The sequence below is a fragment of the Saccostrea cucullata genome, unplaced genomic scaffold (genome assembly GCF_032062105.1).
Source record: "Saccostrea cucullata isolate Sc308-1 unplaced genomic scaffold, CSIRO_AGI_Scuc_v1 ctg489, whole genome shotgun sequence".
Taxonomy (NCBI): Eukaryota; Metazoa; Mollusca; class Bivalvia; order Ostreida; family Ostreidae; genus Saccostrea; species Saccostrea cuccullata.
In genome coordinates this window covers 296549-313134 of record NW_026935196.1, presented here as the reverse complement: position 1 = coordinate 313134, position 16586 = coordinate 296549, and positions in this window count along the sequence as shown.

Here is a 16586-nt window from a genome sequence, read left to right as displayed (position 1 = left end):
TGCCTATGGCCTAAGACCTAAAACCTCATAAAAATTGGAATTCAAAGACAAAGTTCGTTAATTTTATCAATTATCTTAAAAATAATCTATAACCAATTTCTCATGATTGAAGATGGACATAAAATAGCCAATATATAATGAAATTATGGTGCACTTGGTTTTGAATTGTTTTGAATATATTAGGCGTGTGAATCTGCTACATCATAAATGAGGTATCTTTTCGTTATTTCATTTGACTGATGTTTTTCGCTGGTTGAAATGTCCTTCACAGAAACCTGGCAAGTACAAATGAATGAACTTTGGAAAAGGTCTACTAACATATATGTAAATACGCACAAGTATGTAAACTTATTTCGGCTCATAAATTAAAGAGACTTAGGTTTCTAAAGTTATGCTAAGTTCACCTATTTCGAAGAAATCTACATGCCTGTAAACTAAGAAATAGGAAAAGACGGCATGGTCGTGACTTTTCAAAGGATCTGGTAAATATGAGTGCAAAGAAAAAAAAGTAGCCACATTTGACTGCAGTTAACTTGAAACATATGGAGATAACGAACAGTATTAAAGATCAAAAGTCCATAAAACAATATAAAATATGAGCAGAGCAAATACGGACCTCCGAAACATCATAGGTGGGATAAGGTGCCATGGAGGAGTGAGCATCCCCTGCCGACCGGTCATACCTGCCGTGTGCTCCTTGTCATGATCGCATAATGTTCCATTAATGTTTCATCCATCAATTAAATGTATAATCACAATGTATATTGTTTTATCTATTGTTATTGGAAGATTATTGAAAAGGAAACTAAAATTAAATATTTGATCTGCATCGGATCCGTATTGTAGATAAGTTCCTATGTGTTGGTTATGCTGGAATGAAATACATGAAGATAATAAACAGTATTCAAGCGAAAAAAAGTCCATTAAAATACAAATTTTAGAAAAGAGCATACATGGACCACTAAAATATCACAGGTGGGTACAGGTGCCATGGATATTTTTTCATCACTTTAGTGTGTCATAATGAAAATCAATAAAGGTGCAAGTCAATATATTTCGACCTTCGAAACTTGGATTTGAAAGTGTCAACCATAAAAACAAACTTTCGTAGCCAGGAAAAAGTATTTTTTTTCTTCGCTTTTTGCCCCTGAACTTTTTGTTACAAATATAATTGTGATTTTATTTCCCCATTCATGATTGGCATGTGTGTACTCCTTGATTTGCAGTCTTATTTATATTTTATAACAATAATTAAAAAGTTTTATTATTCTATATTTTAATACATTATATAAATGGATAATTTCCAGAATGTCAAAGTTTCCTTTTCATTAACTTACAACTGTCAGACATTCTTTCTCCTAGCTTTCTGTTTTTAGACAATCGGGTCAGACCTTTTCACTATTTATGAAAATATATGTCATTTGTTTTCTGTCTCGTTTGCTGAAATTAAAGGATCTTCAAATATTTAGGTGCAGTTCGTCATGTCGCTGTCAGCAAAGTGGAATAAGTCTGACATATTTCACAGCAGAAAATATCTTCAGCTGAATTGCAAAACAAATTATGAATGCACATTTAAAGTATGATGATTCATACATTTTAAAAAAGAGAGAAAAAAATTGAAATCACTTTGGTTATTAAATATAAGTTATCAGTTTTGTATAATCCAGTTTAACAAAAGATATTCAGGGTCATATCAACGTGACAGGAAAGTTTCAAGGTCAAAACATTATTAAACAATACTTTTAAGTTAAATGTTGTCAACACAATTCAGAATGTCCGAGAACTTCCGAGAGTGAATTGGGATTTCATTTTCCCCATACTCATTATGAAGGAAATTTTATGCTTGGTGGAAATTTAAAGACTTAAATACTTCCGTGAAACAAACTGAAAGTTTGCTGTCGAAATAAGCCTAGAAATATCTAAAAACAGACAAAAATTTAAATATTAATCACGGATTTCAAATTTAAGTTGAATTCAATGAATATAAAGGGTAAACAAAAACACTGAAATAACAAAATAACAGCCTGAATGACGATACCAGATTGATAGCTTACATCACATTAATGTTTCCTACTGGTTCAACCAAAGTTCAGTGGATCGGGACAATTGTTTATTCTGTTGTTTTGGTAACATAAATGGATAAAGAAACCTTCTCTTATCATCAATGCCAGAAGAACCTACAAACCAACCCTGTAATCCAGCCAGTAATTGTCAAATTTTGAATTTATTTCTCTCTACAAAAATATCTATTCAAAGTTGAATTAATTCGATTGGTTTGAGTGCTGTATTTTTTACTCTTTACAAAATTTCAATATCATAAACAGGTTAATATCTTTCTGTTAACTAAATAATATAATTATATAACATCCCCCTTTTAAAGAAACACCATTTGAAGATATGATCGGTGGCGTAATATTGCGATTCCAAACAAATCATTCTCTTTGTCTTTTTTAAAAAGCAGACGTTTTATATATACTCTCTGTGTTTAACCCCCAAACGTTTAAATTAGAGAAAAGTATTGAATTGTCAATACTAGTTATTTCATGTACGGAAATTATTCAAATCACTTCTGTAGAACGCGCTTTTATTTTATTTGCAAATTATCAAATTATCCTGCCTCTCAAGAGAAAGATGCAGTTCTGTTTCAGACGCATTTTTTTCAATACATTTCATGCCAGTGAAACATTACAGTCCTCTGTAAAATTAGAAGTCGCGTTATTGTTGTTGTTTTGTTTTTGCAAACTGAATTATCTACCGATTTTCCCCATGTTTACAAGTAAAGGGAGCAGGTCAACAGAGCATACTTCCTCGTCCATGGCACCTCATCCAACTTCTGAAGTATTAAGTGCTCCATGTTTGCTATTGTTTCTCGTTCAGTATTGTTTAATCGAATTATAATCTTGATTAGTGATCAATATCTTCATATTTATTAAACAACATCCAATAAAAAAGTCAGAACATGAAAATAAACAGAAAATCAAGATAATATATTTTAAATATCATGCTATTTCTCTAAATATCAGTTTGTGATGTATAATTACAAGCACTCAAAATTGAAGAACTGAAGAAGCATTTTTGGCATGAACATACCATGCATAATATTTCAAAGGGCATTTTCTTAAATTTCTATGTATGAAATATGAAGATACAGTAATCAAGTTCAAAAGGGCATTGAAACAATGATTATTACGAATATATAAACTTCCCTTTTACGCCTAAATTTTTTGTAATGGCACTTAGAATGAATATATTAAAAAAGTAGAAATTCCATTATTATGCATAGATTTTTCCCCTTTTTAGCCGAACATGTTTGACGTTCAACACCTTAAGGTCAAGCCACAGTATGTTAACATATTCTTAAACAATGTTCAAAGTGACCTTTTCTCATGGTTAGCCTTTTTTCCCGTTTATTGGCGGCAACTTATTTTTTATATTAATTGTTTTGCCTCAAATTAAAATAGTTTGTATTTTTATCAACAGTTATGCTAAATACTATGTTATTGATTAAAAAAAAACTTCTGTACACTGAGAAATTTGATACCTCGTTCGGAATTACCGTATTCAAATGCAGATAATTCTTTTCTTTAATTTGCAGAACAAAATGTTTTAATTTACATGTATAAAAACTTATTTTACGTAACAATATATTAAACTTAAACATTTCCGTATTCTCTCAAAAATAGCAGGAACCATATAAATTTTAATATTAATAAATGACTACAATTACTCTTATCTTAACTTCAATCCGTACTACCACATTTCCTAGGTGTTTCCTGAAAATCGATTAAGATAGAGAGCAATAGAACTAACGTTACATTCAAACCAGCATCATATATAAATTAACTGATAGAGTGTGTGTTCTTTTACGTCCCTTTCAGTTTTTAACTCATAAGGAAATGGCACCATAACCGAAAAAGGGCTTCAAATTTAGACCTTGACCTCGCACCCAGGGGCATTAAGGAGTGAGGTATCTCTATCGTGCTGTCACGACAAATTAAAGGGTATGTGTTTTAAGGTCTTATCAGAGAGATCAGCGAGTTTCACTTCATTGTTTAGAACGCTTAGCAAAAGAAAAGATTTCCTTATATTTGATCACCTTAGGTCATTCACAAACACAGAGCGAGTAAAATACTGACTGAGCTATTGTGACGCTCAGATATGAAATATATCATTCCTCTTGGGCTTGCCTGCAACTGAGACAGGATCTTCTCCATCACATTACTTGACATCACCTTGAAACCAATCATATTTTTTAATTGAAGCATGTCAGTAAAAATTACAGTCCTCTGTAAATTTGTAAGTCGCATTGGATTTTTTATCTACCGATTTTCCCCATGTTTACAAGTAAAGGAAGCAGGTCAATAGACTATGATTTCTCCCCAATATCTTTTATATTTATTTGTTTTGCCTCAAATTAAAATAATATTTCTAGGCTTATTTCGACAATTACTCTTATCTAAACTTCAATTCGAATACAACTTTTTCTAGGTGTTTTCTGAAAAAACGACTGAAATTGAAAACAACAATAAAACTTACGATATATTCAAAACAGCATCAGATATAAATGGTTGATAGAGTGTAAATGTTCTTTTACGTCCCTTTGAGTTTTGAACTCATGGAAATGGCACCATAACCGAAAAAAGACATCAATTCAAACCATTACCTAGCACTTAGGGGACCAAGGAGTGAGGGACCTCTGTCGTGCTAATGCTTATTGCGACACAGTGTCTGTATTTTGAGGTTTCATCCGAGAGATTAGCAAGTTTCATTTCATAGTATAAAGCGCTTCGCAAAAGAAGAGATTCCCCTACTTCGACTCCTTAGGTCAATCACAAACACTGAGCGAGTTCAATAATGACTGAGCTATTGTGACGCTCAAGTATAAAATGTATATCATTCGTCTTGGTCTTGCCTGCAACTGAGGTAAACTCTTCTCCATGATATTACTTGACATCATCTTTAAATCAATCATTTTTTTAAATTGAAGCACAACGGTACCAACTAAACAAATCTTTAAACAGTCTATAATATGATGTTAGAAATATAACGAAGAGTAACTATCTTGATTTAAATAGTTTTAACATATCGAATTTTGAATAAGGCAAAAATAAAGACACATTGAAATATCTTGGGTGGAGTAATATAGGCATCCACTGATGACCACTCGCACTGGCCGTGAACCACGACTATAAAATGTTCAAACTATATAAATCTATGATTATAGGCTTTATAGCATAAAAACCGACCCCTGGAACCTCCAGATCATTCAATAATCATTTTAGTACAAAAACTAGGTCTAACAATTGGTATGAAACAAGTCAGCGAAAATACGACCCAGTGATAGACAAGTTAAACCTACTACCCAGTGATAGACAAGTTAAACCTACTAATAAAGTCAATATAGCGACAATAGAATTTACGAAGTGCCGACTTTAATTAAACATGTTAAACGAGGTTGTTGCTGTTTATATCTCTGTAACAGGAACTTATGTGTGAATATCCTGTTTTTGTTTAAAATTGATCATTCTCAGAGCATGCTCTTGGGAAGCGAATACGTAAGGAAACGATATTACCATTTTGAATATAACAATGAAAAAGATTAAGATAACTGACGAAGGGTGCAATGAAGAGAAAATGTTTTTGTAAGAACTTAATGAAAATAATTAAGTACAACACAAGTTCCTCATACAGGTTTTATTTATGAATCATATTCGACGTTTATTGTAAAAATTGAAATTATTTTTAAAACAAACATAAAGAAAGTGATCAATTAGAATACTAATAAAATTCAAAATGTACAAACATTGTCGAGTAAATACATAATAGAAATAAATTTATATATCTATGTCATATGCAAAACATTAGACTTCATTATAAATTTTACATTAAAATTTTATTGTTATTACAGACATGAAACATAAAAAAACCAATGAATAACACCTATAATAAAAATAAAGCTTGTATTTTAAGTGAAAGTCTGACTTTTGATTAAAAGCCCAAATGACAACTCCTTACTTTAATACTCCTCTGTCCCATTTGTACCACTGTAGAATTTTTCAACTTGTAAAATCTGACAAATTATATGCGATCTGCTGGCAGATTTGGGTGCTGGGCTGACATGTTAAGTATTTCCTCAGTGACTTTTCCTTGGTACAGCAGTCTTAAATTTGTCCTTTATGGGACAATTCCAGACATTGGTGCCAACAAAGAAATTGTTTCGCACTTCGCAGACATTTTAGTTTTTTTACTTTTCTAAAATTTTAATGAGGTTCATTTTTTCACGCTCCAAAAATAACCTTGGCAACATAGTAAGGAATTTTATGTAATACCTAATATACTATATTTACTTTAAAATAAATTTGAGAGAATTTTGCTTTGCATTCCAAAGGCAGGTCCCTGTTTTCCTCGTTTGATATCGTATTTTAGGTCGTTGACATTCCAAGTAACTTACATATATCTTATCAAATTCCGTATATTGTAAACTTTCTAAAAGTTAATTTAGCAACGTAAGCTTTTAAAATTGATATTTTTTTTAATATCAAGAGGAACAATTTCATCAAATACGGTGTTTATCTAAAAAAAAAAAGTATCTATCTAGCTTTGTCGTTTATGTCATTTTGGGTGTAGTAACATTTCTCCAGATTTAAAAAACGTTCCATTTGAGTTTTTCGAAAATAAAATCATGTTTCCTTTAAATTCCTTTAAATTATGCACAATTTTCTGTTCATGCAACAATTCCTTCTTAGTGTTAACTCGTATATCTTAATTTTGAACCTTCTTTAATAAACCGATTACAAAAATGTCACATGCAATACCCTGAGAGTACTTAAATGTAATATTTCCCTTTTTATGTCTTTTTAGTTTTTTGGAGATTCAGTTATCTAAGGAATTTTCCAAATTCAAAAACATTAAAACGCACGACTTATCAAAACTTTATATAACTATTTACCATGACAAATAAAGGTTTAGGTCTTTTGAAATCATAGCCAGCCACTTTAAAAAAAGAAAAGGCATATGTGAATTTACTTTCCTTGTCATTTGTTATTCGGAAAATTATTAGTTAAAACATTCTGATTGTATAGAAAAGTAATCTATAACTGATTTTAAAATGATGCTTGAGTTTCCAATTGACGTTGTCTATCTGGTTTTTAAAGACCATGTATTCGATTAATCTGTTGGTATTCTAATGGCTACAATTTCGCTACATTATTTGCTGTCATATATTGTATTCATATAAATACGAAAATAATTAATAAAAAAAACTTGTGTATGAGAAAGAAAAAAAAAACTTGCCTCTTTTCAAATACATGTAGACATTAAGTTATATCGACGTTGTTTTTAATTATGAACAATCAATTGTTACTGCAATTTAAATATCTACTAACGATCCACCCCAACGAACTTGAAATCTGTTTCATTTTGGATATTTAACTAAAACGAATCTAATGTTAACTTAACAGCAAACATTTCTGAAATGCACATGACAGGAGTGAATGGTTGGCAGGGGATACTAACTCCTTTATGCTACCCTGATATTTTTAGAGATCTCATTATTATGCTACCCTGATATTTTTAGAGACCTCATTATTATGCTACCCTGATATTTTTAGAGACCTCATTATTATGCTACCCTGATATTTTTAGAGATCTCATTATTATGCTACCCTGATATTTTTAGAGGTCTCATTATTATGCTACCCTGATATTTTTAGAGACCTCATTATTATGCTACCCTGATATTTTTAGAGACCTCATTATTATGCTACCCTGATATTTTTAGAGACCTCATTATTATGCTACCCTGATATTTTTAGAGATCTCATTATTATGCTACCCTGATATTTTTAGAGATCTCATTATTATGCTACCCTGATATTTTTAGAGACCTCATTATTATGCTACCCTGATATTTTTAGAGATCTCATTATTATGCTACCCTGATATTTTTAAAGATCTCATTATTATGCTACCCTGATATTTTTAGAGATCTCATTATTATGCTACCCTGATATTTTTAGAGATCTCATTATTATGCTACCCTGATATTTTTAGAGATCTCATTATTATGCTACCCTGATATTTTTAGAGATCTCATTATTATGCTACCCTGATATTTTTAGAGACCTCATTATTATGCTACCCTGATATTTTTAGAGATCTCATTATTATGCTACCCTGATATTTTTAGAGATCTCATTATTATGCTACCCTGATATTTTTAGAGATCTCATTATTATGCTACCCTGATATTTTTAGAGATCTCATTATTATGCTACCCTGATATTTTTAGAGATCTGTGTTTGCTCTGCTCCTCATTTGCTTTGTTTCAATAGACTTTTGAGAATGATCACTATAGTACTTTGCGTTATCTCTTCATTGCATTGTCAACTTTCCCCATTTTTGTACCAAATACGATTATCATTTGCATAGTAGTTTATGTCTCCATGTATATGCACACGACTTTTTAATATTGATTTTAGAATTTACGAAGTCATTGTAAGCTATGCTTGAAAATTTTTTTTAAAATTAATTAATCATTCAACGTACATTTTGCTATTTAAGACTGATTTATTGAATTGCTTGTATATGTTAAACTTTTTTGAGGAAATTTATTTTTACATATACATGTATGTATATAAAGTAAAAGTTGTAGGACAAAATATTGCTATCCTACTTTGATGACATTTTTGCTGTTTCATAAAACATTCCATTTCAGCCATGTCTTCTAATGACCTCACGTAGATATTTGTTTAATCTTTTTCAAAACACTTTAAGAATTTTTTTTTTACATATATGTATTTAAACTAAAAGTTGTAGGACAAAATATTGCTATCCTACTTTGATGACATTTTTGCTGTTTCATAAAACATTCCATTAACGCCATGTCATCTAATGACGTCATGTGGATAATTGTTTAATCTTTGAACTTCACGAGAAGATCAAGGTTTCCTCTTCACTGGCTTATTTCAGATGCATTTTTTATGCCGCTCTCCTCAAAGAGAATGATAAATAATGTTAACTACATATAAATATATATTAATGGTTGTGACAGTGTCACCTTTGTTCATTCGTACATTTTGCAAATATGTGCTTTTATTTTAAAAAGCTACATGATAACCCACATGTTTCTTTTCTCAGTAACTTTTTATATTCACGAAGTTAAAAATAAATGTTGTCTCTAAAAACTTACAGAAAGTTATAAAAGAATGAAAGAAAGAAAATATTAAATTAACTGACGCTTAATTGACATAACAAGTATATCAAAAGCTTATAAAAAATTCCGTTTGGGATTTAAATCCTTGTTGCTGTTAATATTGATGTAACTATCAAGTATCTGTAATTATTTAATCATGAGATAGAAAACAACCATAATTCAGCTTTTGAAAAAAAGAAATGACAAAATGATATTTTTAATGTTAATCTTTATTTTCTTCACATTGAAAGTGAAAACTTAGTGAATTCATCCCTATTTTTACCCGTATGGTTCCAGTTTAATTCGAAATGTATGAGTTGATCTATGAATGTGTGTGTATGTGATTTAAAAATCCTTTGTATAGTGCTTTGTAGATATTTAAAAGAAAATTAGGTTTGTATACAATGGATAATGTAAATTAAAAAAAGTTTGTTGCACACTTCTCAGTAGAGATTAATCTCGTATTTGAACCGAGAAAGCTTTATAGTAAATCGAGCGTAAGAATTCCAACCGATTAAAAAGACCTAAATCAAACGAACATCCATGTTAGCTAACAATAAAATCGTTCATGTAATTTTTTTTTAATACAACCTGCTATAATCTTCAGTTAGTCTCAATCTAAATACAAATAATATAATTTTTTATTAGTTTAAAAATGTTGGTTAGTCTTTGTTTAATTTTGAATGAAAAAAATTTAGTCCTGAAGGTCACTCAAATATCATGAATTTTGCAGGCTGCGACAATTACACTACGTTAATGAAAGAAATCATAACAGAACCTTTTGAGTCTGTGTGCTCAGATGAGGTTTTGGGGTTATTATTGTACGGTTTGCCTCCCACTCGAGACTGTTGATATTCTTGTCTTTTCAACTCGTTTTTCAATAGCTTGTCTTGTTTTAGTTTGCGTATGGAATCAACTGAGAGACATTTACCCATAATTACCCATTATTAACCCATTATGCAGGGATAAGGGTATATAGTAGCATAATTAAGGGAAGCTGACGATTACAAAGTTGAAGTTATCACGTCTATTATAAAGCTTTCTTGTTAAATTACCATTGATGTCTTTTTCTAGTAAAATTGTAATATTATTGTTAATAATACGTTTTATGCATTCATATATAATTTTACATTTCTGTGGTTAGAATGTAGTGTTTGTAATATATGTTTGTATATCACAGGTTTCAAAGTTAACTACGTTAGGTAATGCATAGGCTCAGGTTTCGGGGTTTTGCGGTAATTAGACGTTAGCTAATATCACAGATATCACGTGATTGTTATCACTGTTAAATGCTGCAAGTGTACGCGTTATTTTTTGTAAGAAAACTTTAATTTGGGATGTATTTCATAATTTAGTATGTTTCGTGGCCTATTGTTTGTTGCCACCTTCTTTTTCAGTTTAAATGTATGATAAATTTGTGTTTTTGAGTATTGTCATGATGTTATTTTAACTTTTGGGAGAACCATAACATGGTGTAGATACTAATGGTAGAGAGAGTCATAGGATCTCCCAAATTTCATGTGTTTCATTTATGTCATCAATAAATGACATATGTACAACAATACTCATTCTTGGTTCTTCATTCAATCTGAATAATAACAGAGCTGCGGGAATCTTAGTTTTAAATTTGCATTATTATCATATGGAAAGCATAAATCCAAACATGAAACAGATGTCTTATTCTGAGGTATCTTTTGTTTCAAACTCACTTGGATATATCGAGTCGACATAGGAATGGTAATAACTATTATTTATTGATAATACGTTGTCGAATATATCTAAATGTCGAGTTGAAAGCTACAGTAAATATCAAAGGCCAGAGAAAAAGGTTTTCAAATATGTACTAATTTTGAATTTCGAATTGTACAATGTACTCATATTATAAGAGCCTAACGTTCATTTGATATAAGGAAAGGGTTGAAATCGGAGCCTTCTACACAAAACATTTTGCTTTCAAGCATTTCCATTTAAATGACAATGACATTTTTAAGTTTATATAGTTTGGGTTTAGAAAATATAAGGAGGTCAACGATAAAAATATCTAGGACTTTTAGGTACTCCTGATGAATGACAGAAATCCTGGACTATAATATAAACAATTTAATGACATTGATTGATATTGAAATCAATTAAGAAAATCTTGTAAATATCATCAACTTTTCCTGGTGGAAATGTGCATGATATTTTTAGTAGTCATGTTATTATTAGAAGACATACTTGAAGACATACTCTGTAGATCGAAAGATCGCCTTTATAGTTTAGAGATCTAGAGCGTTGTTTCTGCAAAGAGAGATTTCGCATGTCGAGAATTCAACCCTAGGTTGAGTTTGAGTTAAAATTTTTATAAAAAATATTTTTTTTCTGTGCTTTCTATTTTATTATAGAATAAGATCTAGAATTATCCTTGTTTGATTATCGAATGATACGTTTAGTATGCATTTTAAATAATATCAAACATAAAATTTAGGAAAAATAATGATAAATGAGAACTTTCGTAGTTAGTTAAAAGAAATAAAAATATATATTATAAAGATAACAAACAGCAATTGATTTTAAAAAGCAACGGATAGAAAAAAATTGTTAACAGGGCAAAATCACGGAATTCATGGAATTTCCGAGATTTCATCGGCTGCCAAGGGGGAGTTAGCATTCCTTGTTGACTATCATACCCACCGCGTGTTTTGATCAAGGGTACAATCCATAGTTTAATTCAAATTTGAATAATTCATTTCGTTAGCATTTGCATTCCAAAACCTTCCACCAAAATACATAAGATAACAATATTTTATTCAGCTGCATAAATAATTTTATTGCTACTCAGAAAACATAATAAATAATGAAATTTGCACGATGTGACTTCTAGATTTAAAGAGCAAAATTAAAATATTAACGAGAGTAATATTTTTTCTTAATAAACGTGTAAAATTAAGAAATTTAATGAATCTTAGAGTTTTGTATAGTAATGTTATAAATTCCTTTGACACGGAAACCAGCTAGTGAGAATGAAATGTAACCCATCTTTTGTTACTAAAGGCTGAAGATTCTTTTCGTGTGTATTCCCTCTAGCATATATTACAATGATAAGATGATTCTGTACATCGTGTTTTTTTTCTTTAAACGAAGGGGAAATTTTGAGATCACTAACCTTTAAGTATGTTTTCCTCACTCTAAATCATTCCCACTGAATGCATAAGACTTTTTCTATTCTTGTTTACAATGTTTTCATGTCATGTTCTGGGGATGTTTCAATAACATATTTTAATCTATTTATAACTTTAATAAATTTAAGATAGAAGGATCATATTGTTGTGTTTATAAAATCAAAACTTACAAGATGGTCGGATTATGTTTTCCTGAAAATGGAAACTTCAACTATTTGCGATTCCTTTAAAAAATGTTTTTTTTATTTATTTGAATCAAATATTTCTTCTTTATGTTTAATATCTTATTTCCCCTCTGAAATTCATGAGAATAAGAGTTATGCATTCACATATAATAAAATCATTACTATTCCAGGAAACTTCTTAAAATATTATGTTTAAGGACAAAAATGTTGACAGGTCATTTTGAAAATTCAAGTTGAAGACATTAGGTAATTCAGGATCGCTGACACATTGCAGGCATTAACAAGACATATGTATCCGCTGTCTTTAGTGTGTCATCTAACTTAGGTCACAATTTCATGTTGAACATGCTATTATTTTACAAATTAATTCATAAAAGTCTTCATCGCGTCGACCACTTGACCTACTTTCTATAAATAAAATTAAAAGAATATGTTCTGTTTGCACGAGAATAACTGTATTTTTCACCAATATAACTATATAACGAATTTGTACCTAGAAAACATTCTTATTTGAGCCAAAACCCTAGAAGCTACTTTTTCAATGTCTAAAGTAAATGGCTGAAAAAATTACAATTTTGCTTATTTGATTGGTTGACAGCATTAACACATTTTGCTTGTTTAAACACACTGTATAGGAAATATTTTTCCATTTATTTCTTGTACTATGACATTCATTGTTCTCACTTAAACGACTAAAAGTGCAGATTTTGATTTAAATGTAAATAACCTTTTAGAATTATTTCATATTCCCAGATATAACTATTATTATTATTATTGACTTAAATATTTTGGGGTGTAATTCATATCATAAAAAGATTCTATTTAATGAATTTTGGTTAGATATGGAGTATGTGTTAAAATGGTCAGTTTAAAAAAATTTTTGCTCTAGTGCAAAGCAGGAAATCTTTTTTCTTACGAGTAAAAATACCCATAAAACTAAAAAAAATTAAGATATTTCTATTCTTTACTTGTAATAAAGTCTAACACAACAAGCAACTTAATTTTGTAGCGAGATATTCATTTAAAATAATGAAATTAGAGAGTTCCTATGATCAAAATGTAATTCAGTGTAATATTTTTCGGTGTTTGGAAATAAAGTTTTTATCAATTTTTCTTTGAATGGTCATGTTTTAATATATCAGTAAGAACTAGAATAAAATCTAAATTGCTGTAAAAAATAAACTGAAAACTACGGGCTGTGCATAAGCTACAATTCTTTCCCTTTATTGTAATAATGTTTTCTTTAAACAAAGAACTGGGTCGGCAGCAGGCTCAGCCTATTTAAGCTCTCTCTAATATCAAGGTCAATTTAAATACATTAAGTTTCAATTAAAAGAAGGTAAAAAAAAAAGAAATAAAAGGAAACGGGAAATGAAAGATAAGAAAAACTAGAGGAATAAAAAGAGACACTGGTCTGAAAATATAAGAAAATGTGACAGATATGACAGTGATTAGATTAATCACTTTGTTGCTGCTATATGTAGCTGTAAGAATCACGTGATGTGCGATACTGTTCCACCAAATGCTACGAATACTCGTTGAATACACTATTAATTTCAAAATCAATATCAATTTATACACTTTCCTCATTTTTTTTCATAGACCCCATTCTATTCTTTGCACAGTTTTGAACGAGAATTTCATTTAAATCCAGTGATAATTTTGACTGCTTCAGCTTGCAAGCTAATACTTCAAGAATTCCAAGGTTGTTTCATTTTCTTTTTTAACTCATTATGAATTATTTTATGTCTGGTGTCCAAATAGGATCTTTTTTAACATCTTGACCTGATGTTACATATGACAATAACAAACAGTATTCAAGATCAAAGGTCCGTAAAGCAATCCAAAATAAGAGCAGAGCAAACACGAACCTCCAAGACATCAGAAGTGGGATCAGGTGCCATGGAGTGTATGAGAAATATACTATATTCAAACTTAAGATATATGTTTTGTCCTATAGAAATGGACATTTTCCGTCCATTGACATATATATTGAAGAAATATAAATAAATTCTAAGCTTTCAGATTCAATTTGCTTTTTATAGATTATATATGAATAAACATAAACATAAACCAATTCCTTATTTAAAAGATTTTGTCAAAAGACACACACATGTTTATATTTTAAAGTCTCTATATTAGTCATATTTTTTTAAATGGACATAATTGCAAAACAATACAGAATCAATCGATTAATCAATCAAATTTTATACTGAATTTCAATAAAAGGTCAAATGAAAACATAAATGATATTCTTACACTTCGATAAGATTTTAAATAATATGATTACACAGTAAAAAGTTCAAAAGTTTTACTAAGTGAAAATTATCTAAGTCGTCCAGTATCTTTAATGTGTTTACTTAATAGGCCTCTGACCTCATAATTATATTAATTACGATTCACTGGTTTATTAATCAAGTCAAATTATCTCAATGGATTCATTCATAATAGTATAAAAATTCAAATTTTTGATTAATATATTATGCTCAGATTCAAAACTATTTTTGTTACTTTTGTTTACGTAACAAAATGTAATGGACAACTCAAAGAATTTTGTTTCTAGGTTAATAGTAATAAAAGTCACTAAGAAAAGTACAAATCTTTGAAACTGACGTATTTTCTGAAATATTAAAGTGTAAATTCAATATTGTGTTAATAATTGAAAGTTAAATTAGGAAACAAACCATCTCTAGGTTCCTGAATAACAAATAACTGTCCAAAATCCTAGATATGGATATAAATCAAAATCACTTTTGTTTCACCGAACATAAGAATTGATACTATTTTACTGCTTAATTCATTTAAGATATGCATACATCAATGAACGATTTAAAAAATAGAATAATTCAATTTTTTCTCAATTATCTTCTAAAAAATGTTTTTTTACTAAATAATGTTAATTAGATAAGGCAGTGCATTCCAGTTGTCTTTTTAATGCATTAATTTAACTTTTTACTGCCTCCTTTCCGATCTAATTAAACATGACAACATATTTAAACGAAAAGCGAGTAAGACAACCCTATCAATCATGAACTGTTATGAGACAAAACTATAAATCGTCAGAATTAAATGTCATGCTTAATATATACATGTTATTATGTTTATGTCACAAGATATCTACATTAACATACCCTAAAATATACTCCATGATAACAGACTTAAAACATCAGAAACAGTGACATGTATAAAAACAAAGCAATTCCACACCTACACTATTAATTAGATATTATAATATATATAAATAAAGAGCTTTTAAAGGTGTATATTTGTTTGTTTATTTTGTACGTCGGGGATAATATAAATTTACTGATACCATAAGGCATTCCTATTGTTACTAATATACTAAATTTACAATGAAGATAGCGAACAGTATTCAATCTAAAAAGTCCATTCACACAATAAAAATCAGGAGCAAAGCGAACGCTGACCCCTCACACAAGTTTGATCAGGTGTTATGGAGGAGTAAGCATCCCCTGCTGACCGATCACACCCCCATGTGCTCCTTGTCATAATCGGGACAGAACGGGAAAATCTATCGATAAACCAGTGTGTATATAACAGCATAACAATAAGTATAAGAAAAAATCAGTCAGTGTTTGACTTAATGATATATTGTATTTGCTGACGTCATTATAACTACCATAGATCCTACGAAATGATGCTTTTAACGTGACTGTTGATGTTCTATTTTCATTAACCTGTTTGTCGATAATATACTTATTAATAATTCAATTTAGAAATTGTTTATATATACACCATTGTACAAGTGATAAGGGTATATATTGTTGCATAGGTGAGGGAAGTTGACAATTGAAAAGTTAATTTTTCAAGTTAATCATAAAGCTTGCTTGTTTGGTCATCATTCAGTTCAGATTAAAATATCCAAAAATTGAATAGATGTGTCAGACTTTGTAGTATCTCTAATCTCAAACTTCCTGTGATATATCGTGTAGACATATGATTGAAAATGTTTTTAAATCAAAAATATGTTGTCGATATCGCTAAATTTCGAGCTGAAGGTCACAACAAGTACATTCTTTTGTGTGT